We start from the raw sequence: 17,768 nt of genomic DNA, 5'->3' as shown, positions 1-17,768 counted from the left end.
GTGGTATTTGGTTACATGAATAAGTTCTTTAGTGGTGATATGTAAGATTTTGGTGCACCCATCACCCGAGCAGTATACACCGCACCATATTTGTAGTCTTTATCCCTCACCACCCTCCCAGTCTTCCCCCCAGGTCCCCAAAGTCCATTGTATCATTCTTATGCCTTTGCATCCTCATGGCTTAGCTCCCACATGATGTTTGGTTTTCCATAACTGAGTTACTTCACTTAGAATAATAGTCTCTAGTCTCATCCAGGTCACTGCAAATGTTGTTAATTCATTCCTTTTTATGACTGCATAGTATTCTGTCATTTATATATATCACAGTTTCTTTATCCACTCATTGATTGATGGCATTTGGGTTGGTTTCATGATTTTGCTATTGTGAATTGTGCTGCTATAAACATGCATGTGCAAGTATCTTTTTCAAATTAGGACTTATTTTCCTCTGGGTAGATATCCAGTAGTGAGATTGCTGGATCAAATGACAGTTCTACTTTTAGTTCTTTAAGGAATCTCCACACTCTTTTCCATAGCAGCTGTACTAGTTTACATTCCCACCAGCAGTGTAGAATTGCTCCCTGTTCACCACATCCATGCCAGCATCTACTGTTTTTTGATTTTTTGATTATGTTCATTCTTGCAGGAGTAAGGTGGTACTTCATTATGGTTTTGATTTGCATTTCCCTGATCATTAGTGATGTTGACCATTTTTTCATGTTTGTTGGCCATTTGTGTATCTTCTTTTGAGAATTGTCCTTTCATGTCCTTAGCCCACTTATTGATGGGATTATTTTTTTCTTACTGATTTGTTTGAGTTTATTATAGATTATGGATATTAGTCCTTTGTCAGATGTATAGATTGTGAAGATTTTCTCCCACTTTGTGGGTTGTCTGTTTACTCTGCTGACTGTTCATTTTGGCATGCAAAAGCTCTTTAATTAGGTACCAGCTGTTTATCTTTGTTTTTATTGCATTTGCTTTTGGGGTCTTGGTCATGAAATCCTTGCCCAAGCCAATGTCTAGAAGGGTTTTTTCAATGTTATCTTCTAGAATGTTTACAGTTTCAGGTTTTAGTTTAAGTCTTTAATCCATCTTGAGTTGATCTTTGTATAAGGTGAGAGATGAGGATCCAGTTTCATTATCCTACATGTGGCTTGCCAGTTATCCTAGCACCATTTGTTGAAAACGGTATCCTTTCACCACTTTATGTTTTTGTTTGCTTTGTCAAAGATCAGTTGGCTGTAAGTGTTTTGGTTTATTTCTGGATTCTCTATTCTGTTCCATTGGTCTATGTGCCTATTTTTATACCAGTACCACACTGTTTTGGAGACTATGGCCTTATAGTATAGTTTGATGTGATGCCTCCAGATTTGTTCTTTTTGCTTAGTCTTGCTTTGGCTATGTGGGCTCTTTTTTGGTCCCATGTGAATTTTAGAATTGTTTTTTCTAACTATGTGAAGAATGATGGTGGTATTTTGGTGGGGATTGTGTTAAATTTATAGATTGCTTTTGGCAGCATGGATATTTTCACAGTATTGATTCTACACATCCATGAGCATGGGGTGTGTTTCCATTTGTTTGTATTGTCTGTGATTTCTATCAGCAGAATTTTGTAGTTTTCCTTGCAGAAGTCTTCCAATTACTTGATTAGGCATATTTCTAAGGTTTTGCTGTTGTTGTTGGAGCTGTTGTAAAAGGGGTTAAGTTCTTGATTTGATTCTCTGCTTGGTTGCTGTTGGTGTACAGAAGAGCTACTGATTTGTGTACATTCATCTTGTATCTGGAAACTGCTGATTTTTTTTTTTTTAATCAGTTCTAGGAGCTTTCTGGAGGAGTCCTTAGGGTTTTCAAGGTAAACAATCATATCATCAGCAAACAGTGACAGTTTGACTTCCTCCTCACCAATTTGGATGCCGTTTATTTCTTTCTCTTGTCTGATTGCTCTGGCTAGGACTTCCAGTACTATGTTGAAGAGAAGTGGTGAGGGTGGGCATCCTTGTCTTATTCCAGTTCTCAGTAATGCTTTCAACTTTTCCCCATTCAGTATTATGTTGGCTGTGGCTTTGTCATAGATGGCTTTTATTACATTAAGGTATGTCCCTTGTATGCTGATTTTGCTGAAAGTTTTAATCGTAAAGTGAGGCTGGATTTTGTCAAATGCTTTTTCTGCATCTATTGAGATGATCATACGATTTTTGTTTTTAATTCTGTTTATGTGGTGAATGACATTTATTGATTCACATATGTTAAACCATTCCTGCATCTCTGGTATGAAACCCACTTGATCATGGTGGATTATCTTTTTGATATGTTGCTGGATTCAGTTAGCTAGTATTTTGTTAAGGATTTTAGCATCAGTGTTCATCAAGGATATCAGTCTGTAGTTTTCTTTTTTGGTTATGTCCTTTCCAGGTTTCGGTATTAGGGTGATGTTGGCTTCGTAAAATGAATTAGGGAGGGTTCCTTCTTTCTCTATCTTGTGGAATAGTGTCAAAAGGATTGGTACCAATTCTCCTTTGAATGTCTGGTAGAATTCTGCTGTGAATCCATCTGGTCCTGGACTACTGTTTTTGATAATTTTTTAATTACCATTTTAATCTCGCTACTTGTTATTAGTCTGTTCAGGGTATCTAATTCTTCCTGATTTAAGCTAGGAGGATTATATTTTTCCAGGAATTTACCCATCTCTTCTAGGTTTTCTACTTTGTGTGTGTAAAGATGTTCACAGTCGCATTGAATGATCTTTTATATTTCAGTGGTGCCAGTTGTAATATCTCCTGTTTTGTTTCTTAGTGAGGTTAGATTTTCTCTCTTTTCTTGGTTAATTTTGCTAATGGTCTATCAATTTTACCTTTTCTTTACTTTCTTTTTTTTTTTTTTTGAGACAGAGTTTCACACTTGTTGCCCAGGCTGGAGTGCAATGGCTCAATCTCGGCTCACTGCAACCTCTGCCTCTTGGGTTCAAGCGATTCTCCTGCCTCTGCCTCCTGAGTAGCTGGGATTGCAGGCATGCGCCACCACACCTGGCTAATTTTGTATTTTTAGTAGAGATGGGGTCTCATGATGTTGGTCAGGCTGGTCTCAAACTCCCAACCTCAGGTGATCCACCTGCCTCAGCCCCCAAAGTGCTGGGATTACAGGCAAGAGCCACTATGCCCATTATTTATCTTTTCAAAGAACCAGCTTTTTCTTTCATTTATCTTTTGTATTTTTTTGTTTAAATTTCATTTAGTTTTCTGATCTTGGTAATTTCCTTTCTTCTGCTGGATTTGGGTTTGGTTTGTTGTTGTCTCTAGTTTGTTGAGGTGTGACCTTAGAATGTGAGTTTGTGCTCTTTCAGTGTTTTTGATGTCGGTGCTTAGGGTTATGAACTTTTCTCTTAGCATCATCTTTGCTGTATCCCAAGGTTTTGATAAGTTGTATCATTACTGTCATTCAGTTCAAATAATTTTTAAATTTCCATCTTTGTTTTTGACCCACTGTTCATTCAGGAGCAAGTTATTTAATTTCCATATATTTGCATGGTTCTGAAGGTTCCTTTTGGAGTTGATTTCCAGTTTTCTTCCACTGTGGTCTGAGAGAGTGCTTGATATAACTTCAGTTTTCTTAAATTGATTGAGGTTTTATGGCCTATCATATGGTCTATCTTGGAGAAAGTTCCATGCACTGTTGAATAGAATGTGTATTCTGCAGTTGTTGGATGAAGTGCTCTGTATATATCTGTTAAGTCCATTTGGTCCAAGGTATAATTTAAATCCGTTGTTTCTTTGTTGCCTTTCTGTCTCAATGGCTGGTCCAGTGCTGTCAGTGGAGTATTGACGTCCCCCACTACTATTGTGTTGCTGCCTATCTCTAGGAGGATTATGGCTGTCTCTGCTGAGTCATGCAAGTTGTCTGGGAAGTGGGGGAAAGTTGGCAGTCACAGGCCTCAGCCAGCTCCCATGCAAACCGAAGGGCCAGTTTCACTCCCACTGTGGCCCCCACAACAGCCCCCAGTCTTTTTCCAGGCAGAGAGCATAATAGGTTTGAAAACTTGCCCTGGGCTACCCACCTTCCAGCGGCAAAAGAAAAGAGCTTAGCTCCTCCCCAACCTGTGGAGTCTGCACATTGGATTTGTACCCTCCCCCGAGTTCTGGCCAGGAGGCTTCTCAACCCATTCAAATTGTTACAAAGTTCAGCTAGAGATTTCCTTCTCCCTGTGGAGTTTCACCCCCTGCTCCTCTGGTCACCCTTCTGATGGATCTCTGTGGTGCCAGGCAGGAATGGCCTGATAGGGGATGCAGCGAGCTCCCAGGTCTTTTCTGCAGCTTCCTCTACCACTGTACATCACTCGGCTCTCCACATTGACTCAGCTCCAGGTAAAGTCAGAAATTTCTCCCACAAACAGACCTTCAGTCTCCCCAGTGGGGAGGTGTTTGGGAGAGGAGGGTCTCCCTTTCCCAATTCTGCAGTTGGGGCACTTACGGTATTTGGGTCCTGGGTCCTGCAGGATCAGTCCACTTCCTTCAGAGGGTCTGTGGGTCCTCTCGGGATTGCGGATTTGTTCTTGCAGCCAATCTGGAGCTAAAATTCAAATGAGAGCTTCTGCAAACTGCTCTGTCGGAGCTGCAATCTAGTCCTGCTTCCCCTCTGCCAAGATCTCCTGCTTTTTATTATTATTATTATTATTCCATTTTTCTACTCCTACCAGCAATATTTAAAAGTGTCTGTTTCCCCATAGCCTCTCCAATAGTGTACTGTAGGAGTTTTGGATTTTGCCAATCAGATAGTTGAGGAATTCTATCTCAGTGTGCTATTAATTTGCATTTTTATCGGTGAAGTTTAGCATCATCTCATTTTTTTATTGTCTCTTTGTATTTTTTTCTGTGAACTATTCGTGCATATTCTTTGCTTACTTATCTATAAAATTGGCCTTTTCATTCACTATTTCTAGAAGTTTTTATATAAGAATACATACAAGCACTCAGTTTGCGCTATGAATTGCAAATGTCTTTCCTATTTGTCATTTCTGTTTTGATTTTGCTAATGGGATATTTTTGACACACATAAATGTTTGGTTTATTTGTGTTTACATCTGACTATTATGCTATCCAGATTTTTTTTTAATTTTAAGTTCCAGGATACATTTGCAGGATGTGCAGATTTGTTACATAGGTAAATGTGTGCTATGGTGGTTTACTTCACCTATCAACCCATCATCTAGGTGTTAAGCCTCACATGCATTAGCTATTTATCCTGATGTTCTCCCTTTCCCCATCCCCCATGACAGGCCCCAGTGTGTGTTGTTCCCCTCCCTGTGTCCATGTGTTTTCATTGTTCAGCTTCTATTTGTAAGCAAGAACATGCAGTGTTTGGTTTTCTGTTCCTGTGTTAGTTTGCTGAGGATAATGGGTTCCAACTCTAACCCTGTCCCTGCAAAGGACATGATCTAGTTCCTTTTTATGGCTTCATAGTATTCCATGGTGTATATGTACCACATTTTCTTTATTCAGTTTACCATTGATGGGCATTTGGGTTGATCCTATGTCTTTGCTATTGTTAATATTGCTGCAATGAACAAACCAAGCAACTATCCAGACTTGATTTATAGTTAGAAAGGTCTTGGCCAGGCCAGGCACAGTGGCTCACACCTATAATCCCAGCACTTTGAGAGGCCAAGGTGGGCAGTTCACTAGAGGCCAGGAGTTCAAGACCAGCCTGGCCAACATGGTGAAAATCTGTCTCTACTAAAAATATAAAAAATAAGACAGGCATGGTGGCAGGCGCCTGTAATCCCAGCTACTTGGGAGGCTGAGGCACAAGAATTGCTTGAACCTGGGAGGCGGAGGTTGCAGTGAGCTGGGATTGCACCACTGCACTCCAGAGTGAGACTCTGTCTCAATTAAAAAAAAGAGAGAGAGAGAGAGGTCTTGGCCTGGTTCCATAGCTCACTCCTCTAATTCCAGTGCTTTCAGAGGCTAAATTGGGAGGATTGCTTGAGGCCAGGAGTTTGAGACCAGCCTGGGCAACAGAATGAGACTCCATCACTACAAAAAATTTAAAAATATTTTTGATTTAAGAAAGAAAGGTCTTCCCATGATTCTAATAAATATCACCTATGTTGTTTTCTAATACTTTTAACATTTCATTTTTTTACATTCAAATCATTGCTCCATTTGGACCTATTTCTGTATCCCCATAACATAGCATGAGTACAGAATTGGCTTTCTTTTCTTTCAACTTGCCACTCCATTTTCCCAACGCTATTTATTTATTTAAAAGTCCATCGTAACTTTGCTTTGGCATTCAGTCTTCGTTGTGCACTAAATCCCCATATGCATTTAAGTCTTTCTCTGGACTTTTTCTACTCTGTTTCATTAGTCTGTCTTTTCATAAGCCAATCCCACACTCTTAATTATTGATGCATTATAGTATGTTTAAGCCCCTAAAAAGAATAGTAATTTTATTGCTTTTTTTAATCAGAGTTTCATAGGCTATGTTTTGTTCACTTTTTACCCCATAAGAATTTTATAATTGATTTGTCTTGTTCCAGGAAAGAAAATCTATATTTTTTGTTATTATTGTTCCTTAGTAACTTATAAATGTAATACAACTGCTTTATGATAATGAGTCTGTCAAAGAACACAGCCTAGATTTGTCTAAGTTAACTTTTGTATCCTTTTAATTAGAAAGTTTCTCCTCTAAGTTCTGAATATTTCTTAAATGATTCTTAATACTTTGTCATTTGTTGTTATTGATATGGGATTTACTCACCCATTATTTCTTTTTTTTTTTTTTTTTTTGAGACAGAGTCTCGCTCTGTAGCCCAGGCTGGAGTGCAGTGGCGCTATCTCCGTTCACTGCAAGCTCTGCCTCCCAGGTTCATGCCATTCTCCTGCCTCAGCCTCCCGAGTAGCTGGGACTACAGACGCCCACCACGACGCCCGGCTAAGTTTTCGTATTTTTGGTAGAGATGGGGTTTGTTTCACCATGTTAGCCAGGATGGTCTTAATCTCCTGACCTCATGATCTGCCCACCTCAGCCTCCCAACGTGCTGGGATTACAGGCATGAGCCACTGTGCCCAGCCACTTGCCTATTAGTTCTAAGTCATTGTTTACATATATGAAGACTATTAATTTATGTGTATTAATAATTTTTATATCCTGCTACTTTGCTGAATTTTCTTATAATCATTTTCATTTGGTATCTGTTGGATTTTTCAGTTGTACAATCATACCATCTGAAAATATAGAAATATTTTTTCCCCAATTTTTATACCTCTAATTTTCTATGGTATTGGAGGTATAGGCAATCAATTAGACAACGTTAACTAGTAGTAGTGATTTTGGGCATCTTTCTCTAGTTCCAGACTTTAGGAGAGAGTATCTTCAGTGTTTCTCCACTAGGAAATCAGCTAGCCTTAAAGTTAAGATAAAATATGTACAATAGTATAAAGTTTTCATCAATTCTTATTTTGAGTGCTTTTTAAAAAATCAAGAATAGTTTTGATTTTTATTAAATTCCTTTTAGCAACTATAAATATAAACACAATTTTCCACCATAAATTTATTAATATGGTAAATTACATTAATATATTTTGTATTATTGAGTTACTCTTGCATTCTTACACAAGCATTGAGAAGGAATCTCACTTGATCATGGTATAGTATTCTCTTAATGTGCTAATTTGTTAATATTTTATTAAGTCTTCTGAATTGATATTCATAACTAAAGTTGATAATTCTCTTTTGCAATCTATTAGGCTTTAGTATCATCAGTGTTATAACTTATAGTCTGGAATTGTTCATTTTTCTAAAATCTGGAACAATTCAAATAGCATTGCCTACTCTCTAAAGATTCCTCTGTGAGATGAGATGGGTACATTTTGGAGTTGAAGAGATATTTGCAACATATATAAGCAATAATTAAGCTATTTTGCAACCTCTTCTTTAGGATTTCCCTCAATTTCAACACAAAATTTCAGTATTATCTTACAGCATTTAACCTTGATATTTTTGATTATGCTTATGCTTCTATAATATATTAATTTCTGTAGTAATTGATCCCTGTGGAATTTCTAAGTCTGCTGGGGTGAGTTTTGAATGATTTAGTTTTTCTGGAAAAATCATTTGTTTCATCTTCCAGGTTTTCAAGTTTATTTGCACAGAGTTGTGCAAAGCAGCTTCATAATCCCTTTTGTTTCTGTTATTCTTTTCATTTCTTATTTTTTTAACCATTTGCTGTATTTTAGTTTGGAAAGTGAATTCATCTGTCTTATTTTTAGTGTATTTGTTTCTCTTTGTATATTCTATAGCTTTGACTTCATGCAAGTAATTGCTAAGTTGTTTGGTACACAGATATTCATAACTTATCTTCCTTGTGAATTCTTGTACTTAGCATTTTTTAAAAGTCTTTGTAAATTGCTTTTGGGTGTGAGTTCTATATTTACTGATTAAAATCACTGCCTGTGCTTTCTTTTACTTCATATTTGCTCATAGTGTTATCTTAATTGAATTGTTATTAATCATCTTAGAAGTGTCTCTCGTATACAAGAGACACTTGTATTGTCTTAGAAGTGTCTCTTGTATACAACACAGGGCTACATTTTGCTTTATGATAGAAGTATATGACTTATTGCATGCACACAAACCCCAAAATTCACATCTAACTATGTTCCACTGACCAAAGCAAGTTACCTGGCAGTCTAGATTCAAAGAGTAGAAATAAACTTCACTCTTAGGGAGAAGTTACACAATATTGTGGCCATTTGGGTAGGGACCAGATCTACTCCAGGCTGTGAGGTGGACTGCCTATGTAAGAGCTAACTGGGGAGTATAGAAGAGATCTGTGTCTGGAGGCAGGTCTCCTACTTGAGTAAAATGTGCAGTAGGGAGACACTTCCACTGCTTTTCTAAGGCTTTCTTAAGAACCATACATGCACTGGAAGAGAAAGCCAGCATTTGAACTTGCGCTCCTCAGAGTACATTGATGGCTATTCAGTGTGATTGTGCAGACCGGAGTCTGGAAAGCTAATAACTTCAATTTTTTTAATGAAGTAGGAAGTAAGAATGGGGAGAAAGAGTAGCTTGAACAATGAGGAGCTTTAGAATGGTCATTGGAATACTAAGGTTGAAATTAACCTAAGGTGGATAGATTAAAAATACTTTTCTCTGTGCTAGCAACAAGCTATAAAAGAGGAAAAAATTTTAAAGGACCTCCTGAAAAATAATAAAATGATACATAAGGACATTAAATAATATATTTTTAGGTATATTTATTATCATAAAAACATGAATGCTCCCCCAAATTAAGTAAATGTAATACAATTCTAATTTAAATTTGCATAGGGTTTTGGGGAATTAGATAAAGTGATCTTAAAGGCTATATGGAATAATTAATGTAAAAAGGAAAACTGGTGAGGAGTGACCTGCCTCACCAGATTGGACCATATCATGACCTCCTTATTGGCCTTGGTTTTCGCTTAAACAAAGATAAGTCAGAAGAATAGAATAGAGGGCTCAGAAATAGACCCAGTACGTGTGGATATTTGATATTTAATAAAAATAGTATTTCAGTTAAAAGGAGAAAAGATGGGTTATTTTAAAAATGGTGCTGATCCAACATCCTGTTAATCTGGAAAAAAGTATTAATATATTGAGATAAGTTCCAGATTGATTAAAGAAAAGAAAAAAGAAATAATAGATTTTATATACATACAAACATCCTTCAAGTTGCTGATTAACCAAGATAGGACCTAGAAGTTATAAAGGACAAGACACACATAATTTCAAAATCTGTGTGACAGATGATTAAATTTAAATCAAAAGAAAATGAGTGCTATGCTTTAATGAAAAATTTTTAAAAGGGAATGATAAATTAGGGGAAATTATTTATTTGAAACACATGATAGAGAAGATTTGGACTATACAAAAGTGCTTACAAATGGATAAAACATAAATAACCAAAAAGAAACAACGGGCAAAAGAGATTTGCAGAAAAGAGAATCCAAATGGCCAATAAACATGAAATCACGCTCAACCTTGCTGGGAGTAAGGGACGTGAAAAGAAAATAACAACGATATATAATGTCATAGCCATTAGACTAGCAAAGATCAACAGTGAAAATTGCTGCTGAAAAGGTTGGGGGAGAGGAGGACTCTCGTATATGTGGAAATGTTCATTGTTTCAGTCTTTCAAAAATGTAATCTGGTATTATCCATTGTAATTAAAAATACATTTACCTATCCCATCATAGGAATCTATCCCGTGGAAATAAAATCACTACTAGGTAAGGTATGCACACAGTTACGTTTATTGCATCATCGTTCGTACTAATGGAAGACTGGAGACAGAGTGAGTGCCCCTCAGTAGACAAATGGCTCAATATACTGTATTATGGTACACTCATATCATTAGTATCATACAGCCATTAAAAGAAATCAATTTGGTTCTTATTAAGGACTTCCCCTGAGCTAGGCCCTCTTTTGATCCTCACCACAACCTTATGTGGTAGGTGGTAATAATTTTACCGGATAGGAAACTAAAGCACAGAGAGTTTTTGAAAACGTACCCAAGGCCTCACAGAACTATATTCGAAATCTCTCCATTTCCTCTTTATGCCAGTTGAAAATAAGATCACATTATTATAAAACAAATGACTCCCTAAACTTGTACACACACACACGTGCGCACACACACACATACACACACATCACAGGATGCTATATATCTAGAGTAGGTTTGTACTCCAGAAAAGAAGGTTAAATATTAGGTTTTTAACATTTTTACTTTTGGAAGAACTACATTTACTCTTCATGGTAAAAAAAAATGATGGATATAATTTCATAAAGCTTTGTATAAAGGAATGACCACTTTTCATGATTATCTGATGAGGATGGATTCTATATAATTTTTATTTTTACCTTTGTTTTTAATTACTTAATTGTATTTTTTTTAATGAGCATAGATAATTGAGGGAAGGGGAGACTATGTCCATTGTGGGAAAAATTTATATTAATGGGGACATAATAATGATAATTTTATAACTTCACCTCAAGACTATGTCTCCCATGTCTCTAGAACTTAAAACAAATTAATGCTGACAAGAAAAGGTTTCATTATTACGTGTAAGACTTAAAATGAAATGCTCCAAATATCAGGTTTTGAAAGCAGGGTTTTTTAGCAGAAGTAAAATTTAATCTACATTTTAGTGTATGCAGACCTCTCAAACAAGCAGTTTCCTTTAAAAAATTGGTGATATATTTCTCACATTAACAAATTTGAAGTAAATTTAACAGTGTGTTTAACCTATTGAATAGGAAATGGTAAGAATTTGTATGTAGATTCTATGTAAATATTTATATACTTTAAATGAATTTTGCCATAAACAAGCTGTATTTACATTACTTTTAATGATATTGATTACATTGTAAATTTCTGAGGGGATTCATAGTATCATGTTATCATTTAAGATATTTTTTTCTTTTTTGATTCTGTTCTCCCTGGCTATCATCACCTTGGCATTATGCAGACCCTGTGGGGGAGAGAAATAGTGGACCCGGGTCCCAGAGTTCTCTCTGAATGGCAAAGCGTGCGTAAGAGGCAGATCTAGAAGTGATGAGGCAGAGCAGATATGATCACAGGGCAGAAGCCTCACAGAAGCAGGGGAAACATCCCTGTTTGGAGTCAGGAGTGGGCAGGAGAATTTCTGTTGCTATCCATTTTGGAGAGAAGGCTGCAGGAGAAGGGCTATCCTCAGGGGAGGCTCAGGATTCCTGTAGAGCCTGGAGATGAAGAGACTTCTAAGACAAGATGAGGATGTAGGAAGTTGATTAGCAAGGGATTAGGATTCCAAAGGCTGCAGTGGAAGGATAATATTGGGAGTTACCAAAGCTGAGAAAATAGAGAAGGGTGTAGGGAACTAGACAAGGTAGGAGGTCTGAGCTGGGATTAGGCACTTGCCTTTCACCCTGTAAAGGAAAGTTATGATTACCAGCAACTGGCCTCCACCCAACTGTGTACAAATGATATTGGTGCCATAACTGCCTAAGGGTCCCAGGCACTTGGACCTGCCCCCAGTATTTGTTATATGGGCACAGTGACAGCAGTGGAGCGGAAGGGCAAAGTCTCCCAGGAGGCTCACTAGAGTTCTGGGTTGATGAGTACTGTTGCGCTGAGCCTTTGTATTCTCACTGTCTATATAATCACTTACAATGATTATTTCGTGAATATAAAACATCTACTCTCTACTTACAAGTTAAACTCTTTAGACTCAATTTCTGGGGATTTTTGGTTTTCTTCCCTGAATTCAGGATGTGCCCTACTTCAACTTGGGATGTGGACTGCTAGAGTGTCGTGGTTCTGTCATACTTGGCTGTGAGTGAAACTCATTTCTTTGAGCTCCCTTTGTTTTGTGAAGCTCAGTGTTCCAAGTTCTCTCGTCCCTAAGGTCCTTGGCTGATGACTGCTTCGTAACCACATTCTTCTAGCCAACATGATGTAAACCAACAAAGCTTGCCAGTAACTCTGTGATCTCTGAGAGATCACTTTAAGAAAAAAGGCTAAATTCATTGACTCATAAAACCAGTCTTTTGGCATACATGGAAGCCAATGAAGAAAGTATGTGAAAAGACAAGTTGCAACAATCTGTTCTTAAGAGGCATTGTTGGCCCCTTCTAAATGTCTGTTCTTTTAACTTTTGAAACTGCTGTCTTTGTATCTGAAAACATTAAGCTATTATGAACTAGAATTTGCCAATGCCAAATTGAAAGCAATTTTATGAGTTTAAAATGTCATTGCCAATAAAACATCATGAAATACTTTCTTTTAGTATTTCAGTGTAGAGTTGAAACATTTCTTCAGATCCAGGCAGGGGAAGTCCATTTTTGAAGATATAAGTTATGAGAATTTAAGGGGGACAATCAGGACCTAGTTGAGGTTTTCACGGATCTAGTTTTGATGTGACTTTCAATCTTAGGTGATTTTGATCTTTTCTTTCTATTTCTTAAGTTGCTTTGCAAATAGCTACATATTTAATGGTCTCAGAGTTCGTAAATAACATGGTCATTTATGGGCTGCTATTTGACATTTTTCTAATATCCCCAAACTCTGCTCCTATCTGATTTTCCTACCTGTCTGGTTGGCACTAGGCTTAGAATAAGATTTTTTTTTTTAATCATGGTCATAGTAATATTCGTCCATGTTTCTCTGTAGTGATCCCTATATCAAAATGCCAAACCCAAATATTAGTCTCTTGGCCTTTTGTTTATAGTTCTTATGAAAATTGCATAGCTCATCTGTGCTAAAATGGTAGACTTTAAAATTTATTTTCTCCCATGAGGTTTATAAAACATGACTAAATGAAACTCGTGTTTTAACTCATGGAATGGGAAACAAATTGGAATATTGGGATATACTTCTTTCCCATTTAATGAAAGTATGACTAGACTTTTGACCTACACTGATTCAGGAAAGTGATGTTAAGGCAAAACGTTTTAGGTAATTAACTCTGTTTCTTCATTTGTGATTTTTTTTTTTAAAAAAAGAAGAAACTTTGAAAAATTAAAAACAGATATTAAATATTAACTATAAAAGGATTTCAGTATGAGGGATAATAAATGTTTGAAAGATTCCAAGACAGATAAAGTATAAGAATTGCATGGATAAGTAACTTTTAATTCATAATATAACAGTGACATTTTCTTATTTACATTTACATGAAAGTCTAATCATACTTGCTTTAAATGAAATCTAATTGAGTGCTTACAGATGAAGAACACTAAATGTAACTTTATATTTGGTCTTAGATGATTCATTAGAAAATCCTTGATTTATAGATAAGCAAACTGTCTCTAAGAGACTGGAGCATTTTTTAAAGCTCCCCAATATTTTAGCGCCAAAACCAGGTTTCAACTCAGTTGTCTGGATTATTAGATATCATTAAATTAAACTTGTTAAAATAAAATATACATAGTGGAAAGAGAATTCCATGAATTGCAGTAAGGTCTTTGTGCTGGTGCTTGAAGAAAGACCTCATGCTAGGAAATTCTTGCCTTCAGAAATTACCAATATGTCACTTCCTACAGTGACATATTAATTTGTCACTTTATTTGCCTTAATCAGTCCTACATGGATGGTCCAGTGGGCCTGAACTCAGAATGTAGTTTATACCAGCTTTTAAAAGGCATTTCTTTACCCTATCAAGTAGCATACCTATTAATAGGCATCTAAAATCATACCAAATTTATTTTCCATAAGCAACACATCCCAGCTTCTCAGGCCTACATTCTAAACAAGTAGCAAGTAAGTAGACTCTAGGTATAACCATTCCATTATTTACTATTGTCATGTCATCTTATAGAGAGATCTCTTAGACTCAACGTAAAATATCCTTATTTTTTATTTTTGTTGACCTTTCATCAGCCTTTGAGTCCTGGCTTAGAAATCAGTTATAAGACAAAATGCAGTAGCTCAGTATTGATCCCCCATTACAGATGCTTATGCAGAAGCAGGAACTGAGCAGTAGAAGTATTCTCTTGTTGTATGAGAAAATATTTGCCAGTTCATTAAAATAGGAATGTGTTCCGGACTTACTTTTGGATAAACAAGTTGCATTCACTTTTTTCCCTGTCAGCCACCAAAAAGCAAAGACCTATATTCAGATGATATGAGTTTATTATCTGGAACTAGGAGTGACTTAGAGACTACTGGTTCTATTCTCTAATCACTGCCAGAAAGAAGAAAATGGCTTCAGATCAACTATCCTAAAGTCAAGGTGTTTATTTTTGGTAGACATTTCACCTAGTTTATAATTGACATCTCTATTAATCAAGTTTCCTCAAAGTAATTGTGACCTAGGATGCTCCTTTCTGGTGCAAAGGACATGACATTTAAATCCAGAGAATACCTCTGGATTAAGATGATTATGTGAGCAAACTTGTTTTCTTCTCATAATTTTACCCTTACCTTCTTTATGACTAGTAGGGTAGAAGATTCATAAGCAAGATTAATTAGGATAGCTTAAAAGAAATAGTGAAGTTATTATCTTGTAAATATGAGTAATTTTAAAATTCTAATACAGTAATATTTTAAATTGCTTATACACATATTGATTTTATTAGTTTCTGTTTAAGCAGAATATTCTTTTCCCCAGCCACTCTCGGTAATAGTAGTCTAAGTCGGGGGAAAACAGAGTTAAAATCTTTTGAAGGAAAACAAGGCCCAAAATAATGTTGAACATATACAGAAGAGAAGCTTGTAATTAAAAGTCAATGAAAAGAAGCTTTGGGGGAAAAGTGGAATTGCTAACAGTGCCACAAAAACAATACCGTGCTTCTCACAAAAGAGAGAAGAAAATTCTACTGTAATCTCTGCTACTACATTTATGACTACTGACGTAAGGCAATAAGGATTTATTTCTTTTGTGTTCTCCATAAGTAAAACTAGAATGATAATATTCCCATGTTTACTTAATAAAATACCAGGAAAATAGTAAGCTGCTTATTTAAGAGCCTTATTTAAGGTTTAACAATAATAAATACAATTCAGATTTAAGCTCCGATGGACATATCAGAGGATTCCTTTGGAGTTTTCTTATTTAAGACATTGAGCACATGGAAGCAATTTTTTTAGGAGATATTTTAACAAGAATATTTCTTGCCTGGAAAAAAATGAAGGTAAATTTATAGCTGAGAAATTATATATTTGTCTAGATATTTGAGAGTAAATCTATTTTTCATATTCTACCCAAAATAAAAGAATAAAAGTTCTTATATAAGCAAATACTGTTAAAAAGCAAGTGGTGTGCATTATACTAAATATGCATAAGCCTGTTTCAGGATTGACCTCGCCAGATTATTGGATCATCTTGATGTAAACATTATGCAACCGATGTGTTTCTTGACTTTATAGTTGTAGAAATTAGATTTTTATTAGATCATCCAGGGGATATCAAGTCCTATAAAATGGAGTCTTGCCCTATGATTTACAAGTCTGAGATCTTAGCCTGAAATTCATAGTACTTCCTAATATATTTACAACTTCCTTTAGTTTTCATCTATTTAACAGACATATCTTGAGTTCCCACTGATTACCAGGCACTCAACTAGGAACTGGGAATACTTAAAATACATCATTTCTGCCATTTGAGTGAGGATACTAAATACAAACAATTTATTATAATTATTTATTGTTATTGATACATACATAAAATGTAGTAGGAAGATAGGGGAAAGATCTAAATCAATGACTTAGTATAACTAGGCCCTTTACTACTAGCTGAATGACTCATTTCCCCATTTTCCAGAAAGAATATACATGAATTTTAACAATAACATTATACTAAGTTCCATGTACTCATATGTTTGCATTGTATAAGTTTTTAAACCAGTGATTTTAGGATTCAGATTGCATCTATTAAATCTTTTTCAGCCTTCACTTAGAAAGGGAGCATGAGAAGCACTGAAAAGCAAGGCACTGTGATCTACACAGAAACCATATATTGGGCTCACAGCTACTAAATGAGACTGACTGGTGGAGACAGTTTAGTGAACCTGGTAACTTCAGGGTTTTTTTTCTTACTTTTAACTGCGAGACAGAATAGGTTAATTGGTGATTTATAGTGAAAAATTGTTTTGTCTCCTTACAAGATATCTATTTGAAAAAGTTAGTCCTGCAATTCAATAGGAAAAAAAAGGCCTTATTATAGTGTGATAAAAGTATGCGTCTTAAAAATAAAGGCAAATCGGTCAGATGTATTGGCTCATGCCTGTTATTCCAGCACTTTGAGAAGCTGAGGCGGGCAGATCACTTGAGCTCAGAAATTTGAGACCAGCCTGGGAAACATGGTGAAACCCTGTCTCTATTAAAAATACAAAAAACTAACTGTGCATGTTGGCACTATGGTCCCAGCTACTGGGGCGGCTGAAGTGGGAGGATTGCTTGAGCCGTGGGGTGGAGGTTGCAGTGAACCATGGTTGCATCACTGTACTGCAGCCTGGGCAACAGAGCCAGACTCTGTCTCAAATTAATTAATTAATTAATTAATTAATGGCAAATAAAATTTATTTGTGATTTATTTAGAATATTGGTACTTGAAAATAAATTTTTTCAGTGATTCAATCTACCATAAATGTTTAATAATTCTTCAGTTAAGAAATTATTTAGCCATTTTCAAATATATTTAATCAGATATTTTAGAGGAATGCTATTAGTTCTCAGATGGGCAGATTTTTGGAATATACAAAGTATGGAAAAACTTTCATAGGATAAAAAAGAATAAAAATAAAACGTACATTCCTTGAGTGCACAATATTTGCCAGATATTCTAATGTTAGCAGGCATTTCCAGTTTGGGAACTATTATAAATACAGATGTTATGGATAGTCTTACCTCTCAGAGTACATGTGCACGATTTTTGTTATACATCTGAAAATTATCATTTCTAAGTCACATCATAGGTAGGTATTAGCTTTAGGTGATAATACTAAGCATTTCCCAAAGTGGTTGCCCCAAGTTTTCTTCTCATTTACGGTATAAAAGAATTCCAGAAGCATTTATTTCATCTTATAAGAACCAGAACCCTGATTATATTATTAGCATTAGAATTAAATTTAAAAAGTTAAGCCAAATAGAGACCAGGCCTGGTGGCTCACACCTGTAATCCCAGCACTTTAGGAGGCTGAGGCAGGTGGATCACTTGAGGTCAGGAGTTCGAGACCAGCCTGGCAAACATGGTGAAACTCCATCTCTACTAAAAATACAAAAATTAGCTGGGCATGGTGGTGGA

General features: G+C 36.0%; 1 protein-coding gene across 4 annotated transcripts in view; it reads left to right on the top strand.

The window, feature by feature from the left end:
* Window positions 1-17,768, top strand: part of LOC105507783 (chromosome unknown open reading frame, human C2orf88) — a 121,386-nt gene that overhangs the window by 67,877 nt on the left and 35,741 nt on the right. For 2 of the 4 annotated variants that reach the window (XM_011936446.1, XM_011936447.1), the window contains one exon: window positions 16,412-16,536. The exons of the other annotated variants lie outside the window; for them this stretch is intronic. The gene's annotated coding sequence lies outside the window, so the exon portion shown is untranslated. The remainder of the gene's footprint in view (window positions 1-16,411; window positions 16,537-17,768) is intronic. 4 annotated transcript variants of the gene reach the window in all.

This window comes from Colobus angolensis, unplaced genomic scaffold, assembly GCF_000951035.1.
Source record: "Colobus angolensis palliatus isolate OR3802 unplaced genomic scaffold, Cang.pa_1.0 Scaffold153, whole genome shotgun sequence".
Taxonomy (NCBI): Eukaryota; Metazoa; Chordata; class Mammalia; order Primates; family Cercopithecidae; genus Colobus; species Colobus angolensis.
The sequence above is the reverse complement of the archived record's forward strand: the minus strand, read 5'-3'. Positions and strand labels throughout refer to the sequence as shown.